Source organism: Pectinophora gossypiella, chromosome 23 (assembly GCF_024362695.1).
Source record: "Pectinophora gossypiella chromosome 23, ilPecGoss1.1, whole genome shotgun sequence".
NCBI lineage: Eukaryota > Metazoa > Arthropoda > Insecta > Lepidoptera > Gelechiidae > Pectinophora > Pectinophora gossypiella.
This window is the reverse complement of record NC_065426.1, coordinates 9,693,467-9,710,607: the sequence shown is the minus strand read 5'-3', so window position 1 is coordinate 9,710,607 and position 17,141 is coordinate 9,693,467. Positions and strand designations below refer to the sequence as shown.

Below are 17,141 nucleotides of genomic sequence, written 5' to 3'. Positions count from 1 at the left end.
ATAGGGGGCGGCACAAAGAGATCTAGCGACGACGCTTGGTTGACTGAGAGTTGAAAACTCTCGGCATGTCAGAGGAGCAAGTTACACAGGCTGCAAAAGATCGTGAGGAGTGGTAATCTGGTAATTTCAGCCGTAGGGCTCCCAACAGGGGATAAAAAACGCGATAATTATTTCTAATAAACAGAATATACGTATTAAACTAAATAGACGTACTCGTATATCCAAAAAGACAAAGGTATTGTTCAATCCAGTAAATTATGAGCCTATAAACGAAACTGTACCCGTCACGAGAGAAGCAGGCAGTCTAACAGGACACACATGACCAAATAGTCATGAATCATGCTTGTAATACGATATCATACAACTCCATATAACATCATACAAGACGCTTAAAAACCGAGAGTCAGCCGCTAATACCACTGTCAGCGATAAAGCGGGTAATCAACATGTTTTTATCTCTTTCCTTATCATATTATTAAGTTAAGTAAGAGTAGGATGATTGATAAAGGAATTTGCATCGTCGTTCGTTTTAGATACTTGTTTGCTGAACTGGGAGTGAATAAAACATATAGAATGCGATCAACTGCTTATCTTCCCGGGAATGTAGTAAAAACCATCATGATAGTCATTTATATCGGCGATCAGTTGATCACCTACCATAGTGCGTTTCATCATATCTTAGGACTGTACAAATACAAATCTTTATCGATGACATGAGTTAGATGTCAATGGTAAATACAATGGTACCGTATAATCAATAGATATAGTCTTTAAACGTTATTTGAACATAGAAACTCATTAAAGTTTTAGAATATGTTCTTAAATAAGTACTCTTTTATGAGCTTCATAACAGTTTGGGTGGAGACTGCATCCAGAGTTTCGGGTAGGCGGCTATTTGCGGATGGGCCTATTATATTAACAGTTATTTTTAATTTCTGTTGGGGTGTTACCAATTGGCCCTGTATTGTATCCGAGCTCTGATTATCTAATCTGAAGTATCGAAAAGATCTGATATTGTAAATATGGTTTATTGCACTTGCATTTTGTATTTGATTTATTTTTATGTTTCTGTTTTATTTGCAATAACGTGTGTATGTGTTGTATTTTTTAGTTCGTAAACTTACATCAATCTTTCCACTTGGTCGTTATTGCTCTCAATATTTAGGTTTTCCTGTATTATTCCAATTCAAGTCTTTAAACTAAAACTCTTTTAAAATTGCTGTGCCCAATCCGAATCCCAATGTTGCTCACCTTATGTTACCAACCTTCTACCACGGGGAAACAATAAATGTGATTATGAAACTGTATTTATAATATAAGATTAAAGAATGAAATATGTAGTTAAAGCGATTTATTCCCAACAATCAACATTCACAACAACAGCTGAGACTACTCTTGTTCAATTATTTATCACAACAATAGATCTATTATTCAACATTTACTGTTCTTCAAAAGTCGAAGCCATTGTAAATAAACCCTTGTTAATCTTTTCAATTATTTAATTCTCACTCCTTACTCGCTGCACGCTTGTAGTTAGATAAAAGCCGAGAAAAGGACTAAGCTAACATATCACGCAGTTGAAAACATTAATTAAGGTTATAACATAAACGCGGCCCGCACAAAGCTCTACATACTCAACTCAGTACTATAATATTATTCAATAGAGTCTTTAGAAGTTACAAATGGTAAAACGAAGATGCAGCAATAAAGTGAGTGATTAGGATAATGATGTTATGATCTATTAAGCTCAAAAAGCTGCTAATGAACATGTTATTTTTTAAAAACAAATACAGTTGGAAAATCGTGACTATTAAGACATAACATACTAATTAATTAAAAAAGTGCATTTGATAATCGAATATGAAAATAAATAACAAAAAATTGTTTTTATACAGAATAATAATCGAACATATTAGGAGTAGGTATGATGCAAAATTAAAAATAGATATGTTATTTTAAATACCTCTTTTTCCATTACTTTGGCGTAAAAAGTTGTGACCTAGCAATTCCAGCTAAGTTTATTTTTCATTCACAAATGACAAATACATGTGTCCGACTTACTAACACAGATAAAGCTTTACAGAGGACTCCGTGGGAAACTGAGGTGCAGCGCATTGTACTAAAGCTGAAAGTCCAACGGAAGCATTTGACAACGTTGCCTATGGGGTTTATAGTAAACACATACGAAAGACGCGCCGGCCGCTAGCGCAGGCAGTCTGTCGGTGGATTTACAAGCGAGCGGACAGCTGCGCAGTGACACGCGCCATCGATCGCGCGCACGCGTCTATTCACAATTCAAAAAAATACAAGTGTACCACAGGGGTGCGTTTTTGGATCAGTGTTATTCCTAAGTTATTAAGTTCGCAGTTTGGAAATTTACTCTCGTGAAATAAAGTGGTCTTTGGTTGACTAACAGTTCGGATGCTGTGTTTTACGGTGAGTGATTTTGAAATATTTCTCGTTGAACGAGACCATTGTTTAGGTCGTCGTTTTTTCGAACAGATCGCTCTCATCAATAGCACTTTCATTCTTTTCATCTTGTTTTATCCGACTTCTAATTAAGGAGCCCACTGTAAACTGTTTTAATGTTTGTAGTAGTAAAGTTTTTATGAGTTTTAACTTGAAATGTAAATTTTATCGGGATTGTAAATGTTCTGTGCAACCGGTGTTTGGTCCTTCTAAGAAACGTACTTGAACTTCGTTAGTTGTTTACATTCCGCTATCACCATCGTTAAACCTTGAATTTGCGATAAGTTCATGAGTCAGGTGGTTTCAAGAATATTTCGGCCGACTTTTGTTTACGTCGGAATTTTTCGTTTGTCTAGTTATCAGGTGTTCCCGTTGTTTTCTATGGAGATAACCATTTCTTTTGTTGGCTCGTAATCCATCAATGTCAAAAAGGAGCCGGAGCGTTTTGTTGCAATTACTGTTGGTTGATATCACTATTCATTCACAATGTTATTTCTGAATGACTATATTATATTAAATGCATCATTTGAAGTAGCTAGATGAAAGTTTATTTATATAGAGATGTGTTTGGGTGTTATGATAATTCGGATCGCTAATCTCTGCCCACTCTACAAGGACTTGTGGTTGGGTAATTACTCTTCTCATGATTAATTCATAGATTTTTGCATATCGACGTTTTTTTATTTCGTTAATGAGTTTATCTGTTTGTGTTTCGTCAATCATAGCAGATGACAGAGAAAGTTGTTTAATAAAACCCGGTCGTTGATTCATAGATCAAATATTTTTTATCTTGGGTTTGGAATTTATCGACATTAAGTAATATTATAAAGAAGTAGGTAAGTACCTACTTTAATTGTATGTAGGCGGTAATCTCCGGGACTATGAAACCGACTCTATTTTTATTTCACTAATATCAAGTTATACTATCCTTGAGTGCCTACCTATATTCTGAGATTTTTGATTTGTGAAGCTTACATTTGCACCCAGTTTTAAAAATTCATGGGTTAGAAGTTAGCCTTCTTTATTTCCACCTGATTTATTGAAGTTTTCTTTAAAGCGACATGGGCATAGCACAAATCGTAAAAGCAACATGCAGCCGGTTTTGATGTTTGTGTCATACGATAAACTACTCGAAGTCTCCTAATGCACATCATGCAAAGCTATTCCATTGTCGATTTTACGACATTTCCTGGGTGATAAGTAGCATGGTACATTGTATAGTGTTTATCTATGTTTCCTTTCTTTTTATTGCATAAAGGTTCGCGTTTGACATCCATTTTTATTATTAATAATATATATTTTATTTAAAATATACTGCGCTTTTGTCACCATTATCAACAAGGGATTTGCTATAGTGGTTTTTGCTTTTGCCGATACCTCGTGTTATTTTGAGATTTATCTTATCATTATCATTATCTTTAAGCGTTTTATCATTATCAACTAGTTGGACATGTGAAACCGTTATTTTGATTGAAACGCTTAGATTTGATATTATCATGTTAGATTCTGATCTTACTGTTGTGACGACTTGATCATACTGTACTTTAGTAAACGGATCTCCTTTGTTATGACTTGATAAGAGCGGTTACGTCGATCGTTACAGTTTGTATAATCAATTTAATAACGAATATTATCATTAATCGGAAAAAGTAATGTAGGTATAATATTATGGTCTGTTGTTTACTTTTCATTAGCTTCATTCAGATACGAGTATGTCGATAAGAATTTTTTCATTCATCACAAATGCAATATTGCAATTTGTTATTGGTGCATATAAAACTAAGTGTCTAATGTTTACATCAACTTTTTTAACCTCCCTGATATTAAATAATAGGGATGATTATACATAATCATCATCATCATCAGCCCATTAACGTCCCCACTGCTGGGGCACGGCTATGTATGGATAGGGATATCGGGCCTTAAACCATCACGCGGGCCCAGTGCGGATTGATGGTTATTAACGACTGCTAATGCAGCCGGGACCAACGGCTTAACGTGCCTTTCGAAGCACGGAGGAGCTCGAGATGAAAACTTTATTTTTTTTGTGGTCACCCATCCTATGACCAGTCTTTGCGAAAGTTGCTTAACTGCAACAATCGCAGACCGAGCGCGTTTACCGCTGCGCCACCGAGCTCCTCATTTTTATATATAATAATTATGATTATATATCTGGTATATAATATATATACAACTGCTTGCCAGCATTTCACTCAACGACCAGACCTCTCACGCAATGGCCGACGATGGGACATGCTTACCTAAAAAATGCCTTCTACTCTTACCTTGAAGAGGCCCAGATTGTATTGATCGACAAAATCCATCCAAATTGTCCAACAAAATTTATAATAAACTGCCTAACATATTAAAAGAAGAAAAAAGTGACAAAATCTTTATTAAAAAAATAAAAGAACTTCTCATTAATAAATGTGATTTGTTCCTGATTCGTCATATTCCAAATTGACTACAGCACTAGCGAATACCTTAATGATACTGATGTTACTATTTGAAAAGCTTCCTTCTCTCTTTTAAACTTCTATTTTGTTGTGCCCGAAAGGGTCTGTGATGTGAAACTCATATATGTAACTTACAAACTTGTACACCATCATAGTATGCAAATAAAGAATATTGAAATATATACAAACAATGTCAATAATAACATAAAGTCGTTTTGTCTTTACCGTTCGAGCTTTTATAAGTTGCATAATCTTAAGTGTTGATAATGTGAAACATTAGCTTCTTTGCATGTTTTTACCGCATTACGTAAAAGTTGAACGAATTTTAAGTAAGTTTCCGCCGTTAAATAACCTTTGCTTTTTAGACTTAATAGCGTATTCACGTAAGATATAATCTTATACAAGGGATCGCATATATAAGTAATTATGTATTACATACATACATGAACTCACGCCTATTTCCTACTGAAGTAAGCAGAGACTATGGAATTCTATTCGCTTCGAACCTGAGATACTTCTCTTGCTTCCTCCACATTCAACACGCGCCGGTTCAGAGTAGATCGTACTAAACATTTTCTAAGGACATCTCCAATTTGGTCAACGTACGTCCTTCTAGGTCTTCCTCTGCCAGCTCTACCATCGCTTTCGTAATTAAGTATTATTATTGTTCTAATTTGAACTCAATACTTCCACGCCTCCAAGCTTTTTGTATGTGTTTTTGTATGTGTATGTATTATGAATATAAAAACTATTGGTCTCTCCCGTCTGTACATGTCCCGATTTATAAATTAGAAAAAGTCGGTCCCTGCAACTAAGTGTGTCAAACCGCCAAATGTCAAATGAGAGTTCCGGGTTCGTATCCAGCTCAGACAGTTGGCAGATATTATGGATTAGGTCTGAGGGGAACAAAATTGAATTACTTATATAATTTGTTCTGCCACACAAGTCGATTTGACACACTTCGCGTGCCAAGCTAGGGGCTATGTTTAACTAGGGTATTTATATGATGATATCTTAAATCTTAATCTAGCCGTGGTATCGATGTTGGAAGAAAGCTTGACATTCATTATCATGTGATCAAAAACATCGTGAGGAAACCCACAATCCCGAGAAATACCATTTGGAGGTTTGACAGCTCCTGTTTCTTACAGAAGCGACTGTATGTCTTATCTTCCAACAGTTCCAAAGTTCCCACTCGAAGGAATAAACCAGCCCAATTATGGACACGATGAATTTATTAAAATCATCATAGAAGGAAAGCTAGAAGGAAAGAGAGGAAGGGGAAGACCAAGAAGACCATCACGCTGCTCCACTGCGGGTTGGTGGAGGTGTTTTTACGGCTAATAGCCGGGACCAAAGGCTTAACGTGCCCTCCGAAGCACGGAATCATCTTACCTTTTCGGACAATCAGGTGATTCATGCAGTCTAGGATAGAAGCAAATATTTAAGATACAATACAATACAAATACACTTTATTGCACCAAAATAAAAAGAAATACTTATAAAATAAGAAAAAAAAAGAAGAAGAGAAGGGAGATCATCATCTGCCTTGCTTTATTTCGTTTTCACAAGTTATAGGCTCTCCGTTTATAGGCTGTTTATGTTATGTTATGCTATGAGGAGCTCGGTGGCGCAGCGGTCAACGCGCTCGGTCTGCGATTGTTGAAGTTAAACAACTTTCGCAAAGGCCGGTCATAGGATGGGTGACCACAAAAAAAAAAGTTTTCATCTCGAACTCCTCCGTGCTTCGGAAGGCACGTTAAGCCGTTGGTCCCGGCTGCATTAGCAGTCGTTAATAACCACCAATCCGCACTGTGCCCGCGTGGTGGTTTAAGGCCCGATCTCCCTATCCATCCATAGGCAAGGCCCGTGCCCAGCAGTGGGGACGTTAATGGGCTGGTGATGATGATGATGTTATGCTAGACTGAGAGCGAATAATCAGAAAACAAGTTCAGCTGTTTTTCTTTCCGGGCATGTCGATGCTTAGTGGCGAAGTAACATTTACTTCCTATTTGAAAACGTGGTCGAGCGAGTTAGGAATTCTAAGAATTTTGTTGAACTATGTTTTATTGTAGAAAGTATGTGACTAGTCACTCAGTGTGTGGTATGGCTAACTGCTGCGGTTGTGGATCCGGGTTCTATTCCCGTGGAGACTGGGCAAATATTATAGCATAACAACACGTTTGTTTCTTTAAGGGTTAGGCAGAGACTACGGAACTCCAGTTGCTACAAATTTTGATACACATACTTCAGTAGTCGGAACACTGCTTAATGTGCTCCTCTCCCCTCTAACGCACAGATCTTACTTTCGGAAAATCGGGTGATCAGCCTGCAATGTCCTTTTTTGTGAAATGTCCCTCCACAGGGATTTGAACCCGTGACCTCCGGTTCGTGAAGCCGAAGCTCAACCACTGGACTACAGAGACCGTTCCCCTAACCTAAATACTTGCAGTACGAAATCAACGGGCAATCAAAGGGCTTAGTATACAACTCAATCGGGACCCGATACATCGGGTGTGGGTTTAAAATGTATGGCGAAATCGTGGCGAAGCCGACCGATGTGCTATTAGTGCAACACTGCCCGATTCGAGGCATCGGGCCCGACGAATCGGGTAGTGTAATAAACCCTTAAGTAAAAAAGTAAAAATACCGTTACTAGCCATTTTCTCTGTCTGCCCGGAGCCCTTGTAGACATGGAAATAAGATTCATTAAAGAAAGGTTTGTAGCATTGAACAAAGACGAAGAAAGGAATGGGGTACTAAAAAAGTATTTTGAGTACTAACAAAAGGTACAGATAAAAAAATGTTTATAGTACTTAATAGTAAAATAAAACTATGCAGTTACAATGACGTAACGGTGTAAAAATGTCCTGAGAGATGTATTTTTTATGATTTTATTCATTTCATCGTCCTTTTTTGTTTTTAAATAATATAGGCTCGCGTTTGACCACAATCTCACCTGATGGTAAGTGACTATGTGGTCTAAGGTGGATCACGCTTACCTAGCAAATGCTTATTCACTCTAGCCTTAAGTCTTCAAGTTTCTGGAAGCCTTCCCAGATTATAACGAGTTGGAAAAACAGACGACTCATCACTAATTTAAGAGTCACACTCTTGTCGATGTAGCATTAAATAAACTTGCTTTACAAGTCAGTCGATTACATAAGATCACTAAATTTTTTAACGGGCAATGTATCGTTTTTACAATAAGATTCCCATTGACATTCAGAATTTGCCTTTCAACTGTTTTAAGACAGTCGTTAAACAGAAACTTTACAAAAAAGTTTTTTATAAAGTTAGTGATTATTTAGTAGATATGAATGCATGGGATTAACTGTCTGAGAACTGATATTAGGCAGCTAAATTCTCTAGGGCCCTGTGCCGAGGTTTTTCTTGCAGCTTCTTTTCCGCGGCTATACAGGTTGTGAGAAGCTGCAGTAGTTTTAGGCGGATGAGACGTTCGTTATGTAAAAATTGACGATTCAAAGTGTAACTATGTTACCTACTGAATAAAGATATTCTTGAATTTGAATTGAATTTGAATTCTCTATGCTACTGTTTTAGGGAGAAATTGGGCAGTCGTTTCCTTCTTGCCTTCCGCCCCGCAGTACTCTGTCTGACGCGAGGATGGCGCCCAGAGTAGTCTATTACAAACCCGTACTAGGACTTCTGTCCTCCGCCTCTAATAGTACTGACAGTTAATGCGGCCCTTATTAATTTCATTTAGAAAACATCAATTGTGAAAGCTTAAAGTCTACTAAAAAAGGTTTACTAACAAAGAAATAAATTATATATATCGAGGTCCATGAAGTATAATTAGTCAAAATTTTATAGTATACTAAACATTTTAAGTCCGGCACTGAAAAAGGACCCTATGACCACCCTTCATGCCATTTTTAAAGGATTCGGTCCAGTAAAATATTATGTTGTTATATCATGTAATAACTTAAACAAAAAAAATAATTATTGGAACATCATATCTACTTAGCACGTACTTTGTGTATTTAAGTAATATTCTATAGACGTTTTTTGAATGTTGACAGAATATTGTACTAAATTCTAAAGTACACTTAGAACAGACAAATACAAAATTTATAAATACTAACAATATTTACAATAATAACAATATGATTGTGTATTTTGTGAATTTTGTAGGTACTTGTAAAGCAAACTCTTGTATTCAGTACAATCATTTTTCGACATTCCGTCTGAGAAAACTATTAGAGGTATATTACCAAATATAATCCCCGCACAGTCCTAAATAAATGATTATTGTTAGCAAACTCTACAATAAAACGTAAATATTAGTAACATACCCAGTTTTAATCAGTAAAATGTTAAGTACCACAAATATCACTCTTATTACGGAAACCAAATATTATTACTACAAATTATAATAAGAAATATTATACAAAAGAATACAGCAACTAGTCTTTCCGTTTTCGCTTCTCTCGACAATAATCGTCTTCATTTGTTTTTCTTCTTCGTAGTCCCAGACGGAACACCCGCCAAAAACGTTTTTCTCTTAAAAAGTGACGTGACGTTCCTTTTTTGAAATTGCCAACATTATCGAATATGTTTTCGAATTCATGTTTGGATCATAAATGATTATCACGTACTCAGAAACCCACATTCCCGAGAAATATACATATTTTTCGGAGGTTTGGGAAATTAATCTAATAATAAAACGTAGCGTAGAATAGAGAGTGCAAAATAAAAGGTTGAAAAACTTTTGTTGAAAACTTGTATGTCATACATTTTGTATTTCTTTTGTATGTATGTAAGATACATAGTCACAATATGATCGTGACTAACACGTAATTACCTTATCATGCCCCTTCTACTAGGAATCACCTTGTTTATTGTATGTGTATATATTGAACCACAAACCAGACGGAATCATTCAAATTGATTGATAAAATATGTACTATAGCTTTACTCTCGCGATTTTATCGACGTGTTTTTCGGTTATCGTCCGCGGCACGTTTTTTCCATCCCCTTTTCGACCCCTTAAAGGGTGATTACCGCGATAAAACTGACCTATGTTCTTCCCTAACTCTCAAGTTATCTCTAGTTATATTATCGCATTTAAATTAATAATATTGTTTGTTTTCTAGACCCAATCAATCGATCAAATTCAAATTAAAAAATAACTTTATTTAGTAGGTATTAAGAAGGTAACATAGTTACACTTTAAATCGTCATTTTTTACATAACAAACGTCTCACCCGCCTAAAACTACTGCAGCTTTTCACAACCTGTATAGCAAGGGAAAAGAAGCTGCAAGAAAATCTTCGGCTCAGGGTCCTAGACGTTCTTTAAAGAAAAAAAAAACATAAAATACTGTTATATAATTTTTAGAAATTTAGCTGTCTAATATCAGTTCCCAGACAGCTAATCCCATGCATTCATATCATTCATATTTAACAGGGGGTGAGGTAAACCTAGCTCAGCCGCTGGTGGGGAGTGGAAAGTTGTCGTTCTATACGTAGTATTATTCCTCATTCTATGCTTTCGGAAAATCAGGTGATCAGAATGCAATGTCCTGCTACAGGGATCTCAAAGTAATTTTTGTGTTATTTCCCCACCGGGATTCGAACCCGGGGCCTCCGGATGAGCCTAACGATTAACCACTGGACCATAGAAGCCGCGAGTCTAATTAGCATGTATGTTAATTTCTAAATAGACTCGATTGTAGGTTGAAAAGACCTCTACTTTGGTCAAGTCAAAGTGTCTGTACACTATACAGAGGTCATAATAACCACACTCCAGACACTTCATACAAAAAGTTTTACACAGACACAACACACTGACTGTTAACGACGCACAGACATTTTTATATAGATTTTATACCTTTTGATAATTGTATACAATCTCCTTAGTTTTTAAGAATTTATGTTTTATTCTTCTTTTACGGTGAAATTGTCTTTTGTCTTTTTTCTTTTGTTTTCTTCATTTTTCGCTGTCACAAAGATCGATCGTTGAGATTTTAAGTTTATTTTATTTTTGCTTTTCTTTTATATATTTTCTTTTTCCTTGTATTATATATTTTTAGTAAAAGTGATATTCCTTCAGTTTTTTCTTTTATTTCCGCGCACCCGCTGCCGAACAGTTACACTGACGTTATCGTACGACTAAAGTAAGACCGAGGGGGGTGAGGTAAACCTAGGTCAGCCGCTGGTGGGGAGCGGAGAGTAGCCGTTCTATACGTATATTATTCCCTGCTCTACGTGTATTAAAACTGAGATTGCAAAAACACCCACATACGCACCGTTACAGATTTCCCTCATTCAAAATTGACAACTTATTCGCCGAACTGCCATCAATTGATTGATTATGATCTAATGGGTAAATTGATGTCAATGTGATTGATGATAGGAGATAGCTTTCTTATACATTTTGTCATTTTGCCGTCATACGCGTATTTGAGACTGCACTGTCACTTGATATGTTATGTTACACATAAGCTCACGTCTATATTCTCGCTATAGTGAGGTGGATTACCAACCCCATCAACCCTGGTGTCAGGGTTACTATTGAGCTGCCAAAAGCCCCTGACATGACTCATATAACGACTACTTAGGTATTTACATCAGTAAGTAGTAACCGGAACCAACGGCTTAACGTGCCTTCCGAAGCAGCGGGTCGTCTTACTTTCGGACAATCAGGTGATCAGCCTGTAATGTCCTAACCAAACTAGAGACCACAAAGTTATATTTGTGATATGTCCTCACCGGGAATCGTGTGTGTGAATCGCCTTATGCGGCAGCGAATGACTTGGAATAGCTTACTGGAGTGTTCAGTAACTACACATACTTAATCACGGAGTTTTCAAAGCTAGACTGAATAGACATCAGACTTTCCTCATCAAAAAGGCGTAAACAAGCCTTGAAAATGATAATTTTATAACGAAATCCAAGGTAAAGGTTGTAGATAATTTATCATAACTGGGTGAAACATTCTTTCCTTATTGTGTATCGTTGGCCTTGTAACCAGACATGTCTACCAATATTTGGTCACGTACACCACAGTTTGTCTAACAGTATGTTAGTACTGTTACCAACTAAAACCCTGGCAAATATTGGCCTTTCTGCTTCTATCGTGTGGGTTGTGAAGTGGAATACCAACCTCATCAACCCTGGTGTCAGGGTTACTATTGAGCCGCCAAACGCCCCTGACACATGTAACGACTACTTACTTACATCAGTAAGTGGTAAGCGGGACCAACGGCTTAACGTGCCTTCCGAAGCACGGATCTTTTTACTTTCAGACAATCAGGTGATTTACCTGTAATGTCCTAACCAAACTAGGGATCACAAAGTATTTTTTGTGATATGTTCCCACCGGGATTCGAACCCGGGGCATCCGGATCGTGAGTCCAACGCTCAATAACTGGACCACGGAGGCCACCAACTAACTCAACCAACACCAACCACAACGCTACCACACCAACGCGTTTTGTTACCAACTAAAACGCCGGCAAATGTTGGCCCAACTTCGGCTAACACAAAGCTGGTACATTTGAAGAATCCTTCCTGAGACCTTTCCTAAACCAATATTCGAACGAACTTGTGATTCAATAGTTTGGGGATTACTGTACATTCAAGTGAATGCAAGTAGCGGGCGAGTTGTGACAGTTGGGATACTTACCTATTAGTAAAATAATTTCCTACAACAATAAATCTATAGTTCACATCACTAATTTAAAAGTCACGTTTTTTCGGTGTAGCAATCTCCATGCTACTTTTTAGGGAAAAATAGGACAGTGGTTTCCCTCTTGCTTTCCGCCCTGCAGTACTCTGTCTGATATCAGTGGGATGGCGCTCAGAGTAGTATATTTCAAAGCCGTACTAGGACTCCTGTCCTCCGCCTCTGAATAGTACTGACAGTTACTGCTGCCCTCTGTCAGGTTCCAGGTTACAGTCCCTGTGACTTGCCCCTTCCGTCCTGCATTGCCGTACCGATGGCTCCCATCTCCGCTGCAACCGTTGAGGTCTTCACTCGTATAGCTGGGCGAGGGTTTTACGTTATACCACGTACGTCTGGGAAATTACCTAATAACGCGTTATATAATCTGTAACAGCCTCTGTGGTCTAGTGGTTAGAGCGTTAGGCTCACGATCTGGAGGTCCGGGTTCGATTCCCGATGGGGACGTTGTCGAAATCACTTTGTGAGACTGTCCTTTGTTTGGCAAGGACTTTTCAGGCTTGAATCACCTGATTGTCCGAAAAAGTAAGATGATTCCGTGCTTCGGAGGGCACGTTAAGCCGTTGGTCCCGGCTATTAGCCGTAAAAACACCTCCATCAACCCGCAGTGGAGCAGCGTGGTGGAGTATGCTCCATACCCCTCCGGTTGATTGAGGGGAGGCCTGTGCCCAGCAGTGAGACGTATATAGGCAGTTTATGTTATGTATAATCTGTATCTGTCAAAGCGCGATAAGTTCACCGTTTTATCGCTATCAACGCGACCATCATAAACATGTTACCAAAGTCAACATGACGTAACCAATGCAATGTCAATGTACAAGGTTGCGGCTCATACTGTTAGACCGTTATGAATGAATTATTAGTTGTTAGTTATGGAAAAGGTATTAAGATCAAGACGTTAAAAAAGAACTTGCCAAGTGCATGTCGGACACGCCCATAGCCGTTAGTTTTTTAAACATTACGAAAGTTAAAACAATTTAAAATTACAACGAATATTGCTGGTTATTTTTCTTTTTTAACATTTTTGTACATCCATGAAGCGACTAGGCATTTTATCACGTCGAAAGATACTGAGGTAAATCTGTCATTATACAGTTTATCATACATTTTTCTTGCTACTTACTCCCCTAAGAATTTACTGTTTGTGTAACGACCTTCGTGGTCCAGTAGTCGAGCATTGGGCTCACGACCCGAAGTCCCGGGTTTGAGTCTCGGGGGGAATCACTTTGTGATCCCCAGTTTGTTTAGATTACAGGCTGATCACCCGATTGAAGGCAGATTAAGCCGTTGGTCCCGGTTAATACTTACTGATGTAAGTAGTCGTTACATGAGCCATGTCGCGTTTGGCTGCTCAATAATAACCCTGACACCAGGGTTGATGAGATTGGTATTCCACCTCAAAACCCATACGATAGAAGAAGAGTTTACTGTTTATGTATGTATGGATTGTATTCAGAAGATATTTGAAATACAAAACAGAGATCGTAAATGTTCTGTGGGTGTTTTATGCGAGATTACACAAATCGGTGTTTGGGTTTACATTATGCTCTATGCTGTAACAGGAATGTTTACTTTTTTATCGTACCAACATTTTCTGTATTTTTTATGAAAAATAAACATTTTACTTACTTACTCTTTTTACCCGACTACGGCGAAACAAAAAGGAGGGTTATGCGTTTCACCGTTACTTAGTTACATATTTGGGTTGTTGAGGTTGGTAATCCACCTTACGACCCACACTATAGAAGATTTACATCTTTCGAGGCGAGCGTATATAATCACGCCTGTATCGGGGTAGGCAGAGTCGTAAAGTATGTATGTAAAAATATGTTTGTATGTTGTGTGTATGTTTAAATCCCATATAATAGGGGACGAGCCTATTGCCATCAACCGGAGACAGATCCTGGAAACCACGATATCAATAATCTATAATCCAAATACGAATTCAAACTCATAAATAAATAAATAAAAAAATAAAAAATATCGTTTTTCTACTCCTCTACTTTAATCTGGCATTTTTAAATAACCAAAAAGTCTAATATAAGTACATACATAATTAAACTCTTTGAAAAAGTGTACGCTCTATGGCCTATAAAAGCATTGTTTACAAAGTGTAACTGTACTATAATGTCGCCAAAAAAGCATTGTTGTTGTTTTTTTTTTTTGACCTGGAAACTGGCACCTTTACTTTGTTTGGTGCCATAGATATACTATAAAAAAAGTATACATTTGCCGCCATTTTCCCGCGCGTTGGAAAATAAATTGGAAAATTTTTGTGTTTCGTTTCAAAACACTAAAAAGTATAAAATAAAAAGGAAAAATGGATGAAGAACTATTGATTACCATATCACACAATACCATTCAAAATTTACATCTTCATTTTTATAAATAAAATTTTTCTTTGTATAATTTTTGTTTCATTTAAAATTACGTCGTCGTAGAAAAAGTATTGTATGCAACGTTGTATAACTAGGTCAAAAAATGCTCGTGGCGTTTCTTATTGCGATGTTCGCCAAGGCTCACATCGCAACTCACGCCACTCGCATTTTTTGACCCTTCTTATACAACTGTTGCATAAAATACTATTATTTCGGACAAAGTCCATAGAATGTTAGTACCTATACAAACGACTTATGTATGAACGGTTAAACAATTACAATTCGTGACTTATCCTAGGCATCTTCAATTCCAATTATCCAATTTCTTTCTTTAGTAATCAATTAGTTGACATTTGGGACAATTTCTACCAATCAACGGGCGCCGTTAGGGGCGCCATTATAAGTACGCCGTATACTAGGTTGAGAAACGCTGCGGTTTAAAAAACGCACTAAATCCTTTAGTTCCCGCCATCAGCTCCCTCTAACCAAAGCACCTTAAAAAAGCAATCATGATAACTCACCTCAATAAATTTGATAACTTTATAAAAATCTCTTTAAAAAATATCATCCCTTAGTCATTATCATCTCCTTAGCGTTATCGGGTTTTTCACAGGGTCCGCTTACCTAACCTGAAGATTTGACAGGTCCGATTTTTTACAGAAGCAACTGCCTGTCTGACCTTCCAACCCGCGAAGGCAAAACCAGCCCAATACAGGTTAGGTCACGTACCTCCGAAATGCATTTCTCGAGAATGTGGGTTTCCTCACGATGTTTTCCTTCACCGCTGAGCACGTGATAATTGTTTATGATCCAAACATGAATTCAATAACAAATTCGACAATCACTGCTGGGTTGCTCGAACTTCATTAAGTTCCGAACCAACCGGGTCGGGTTGTTTATACGCAACCAGCAAAACATTGCCCCACGGTGTTCTAGTGGCCCGTACATCATCATCAGCCGTATGACGCCCACTGCTGGGCATAGGCCTCCCCCAAGGATCTCCACGACGATCGGTCCTGCGCTGCCCGCATCCAGCGGCTTCCCGCGACCTTCACCAGATCGTCGGTCCACCTTGTAGCGGGCCTACCCACTGAGCGTCGTCCGACACGTGGTCGCCATTCCAGAACCTTTCCCGTGGCCCGTGTATAATTATTTTGTTTTGAATGCAATATGTTAATTGTGCGGTGCTACAAGTTAGTAAAGATGCATTACAAAGGATTGAACGTCATTGTCGAGATGAATAAACTGATACGCCGAGTGCATAATTAACAATTGTACTTATACTAAAGAGAAAGCAGAGAATAAAAGTATCATATCTTCTGTCGCGTGGGTTGTTAGGCGGATGACCAACCTCTGCAACTATCAAGGTTATTATTGAGCCAGATATCAGTGTGTAATAACTGCTGATCACTGGTATAGAGTGTACAATACATAATTCTTATTAAGAGTTTAGTGGATTACAGTCTTGTTGGTTGTTTAAAAATTTTGCCGATTTTGTTTCGTTGGTTGCGCAACCAACAAAACAGTGCCAACTGCATGCGTTTTTGTTTTTCACGGAATAGAAGAAAAAGGTTGTACAGGCCCTAACGCACATTTGGTATGAGAACCGCTGTCGCGAATTCAATCCCGCTCTATTTTACTACTACTCCTGCAAACAGATAACTACGATAGCTCTAACGCTTCTTAATAAATCACCGACCTTTGGTTTTTAGCTTTCCTTGATAGGGACGGATCTCCTTACATGTCGATATTTCTTTGCCCTGTAGGTTATAATGCACAAGACAACGTTTTAATACTATTGAAAAAAATAATAATAAAAAAGTTTATTTAAGTAAAATCTACGACACACATATACATTAAAATATGCACAGATTAAATTAATATTAAGTTGGAAAACATAAAGTTATATGGGTGCCGCAGTTCACCAAATAAGGCCAGGGTTCAGTGAAAATTTACCCAGAAGGCAACTCCGTGCGTCGTAGAGTTTGCGGACGAGTTGAGTGCAAAGTTGAAGTATGAACTATTTGCTCATACTTGTATGGCGCGCCTTTCGCGCTCACTTGCCCTTCCAACTTCTTTCTTCTATTTCATAGTTACACCATGGTGTCTTAATGAGCATGGCCTTTACTAA

General features: G+C 37.8%; 1 protein-coding gene across 2 annotated transcripts in view; it reads left to right on the top strand.

Annotated features, from left to right (window-relative positions):
• Nucleotides 1–2,208: 2,208 nt before the first annotated feature.
• The window catches only part of LOC126377545 (facilitated trehalose transporter Tret1-like), a 124,768-nt gene continuing 109,835 nt past the window's right edge, over nt 2,209–17,141 (top strand). For both annotated transcript variants that reach the window (XM_050025339.1, XM_050025337.1), the window contains exon 1: nt 2,209–2,436. The gene's annotated coding sequence lies outside the window, so the exon portion shown is untranslated. The remainder of the gene's footprint in view (nt 2,437–17,141) is intronic.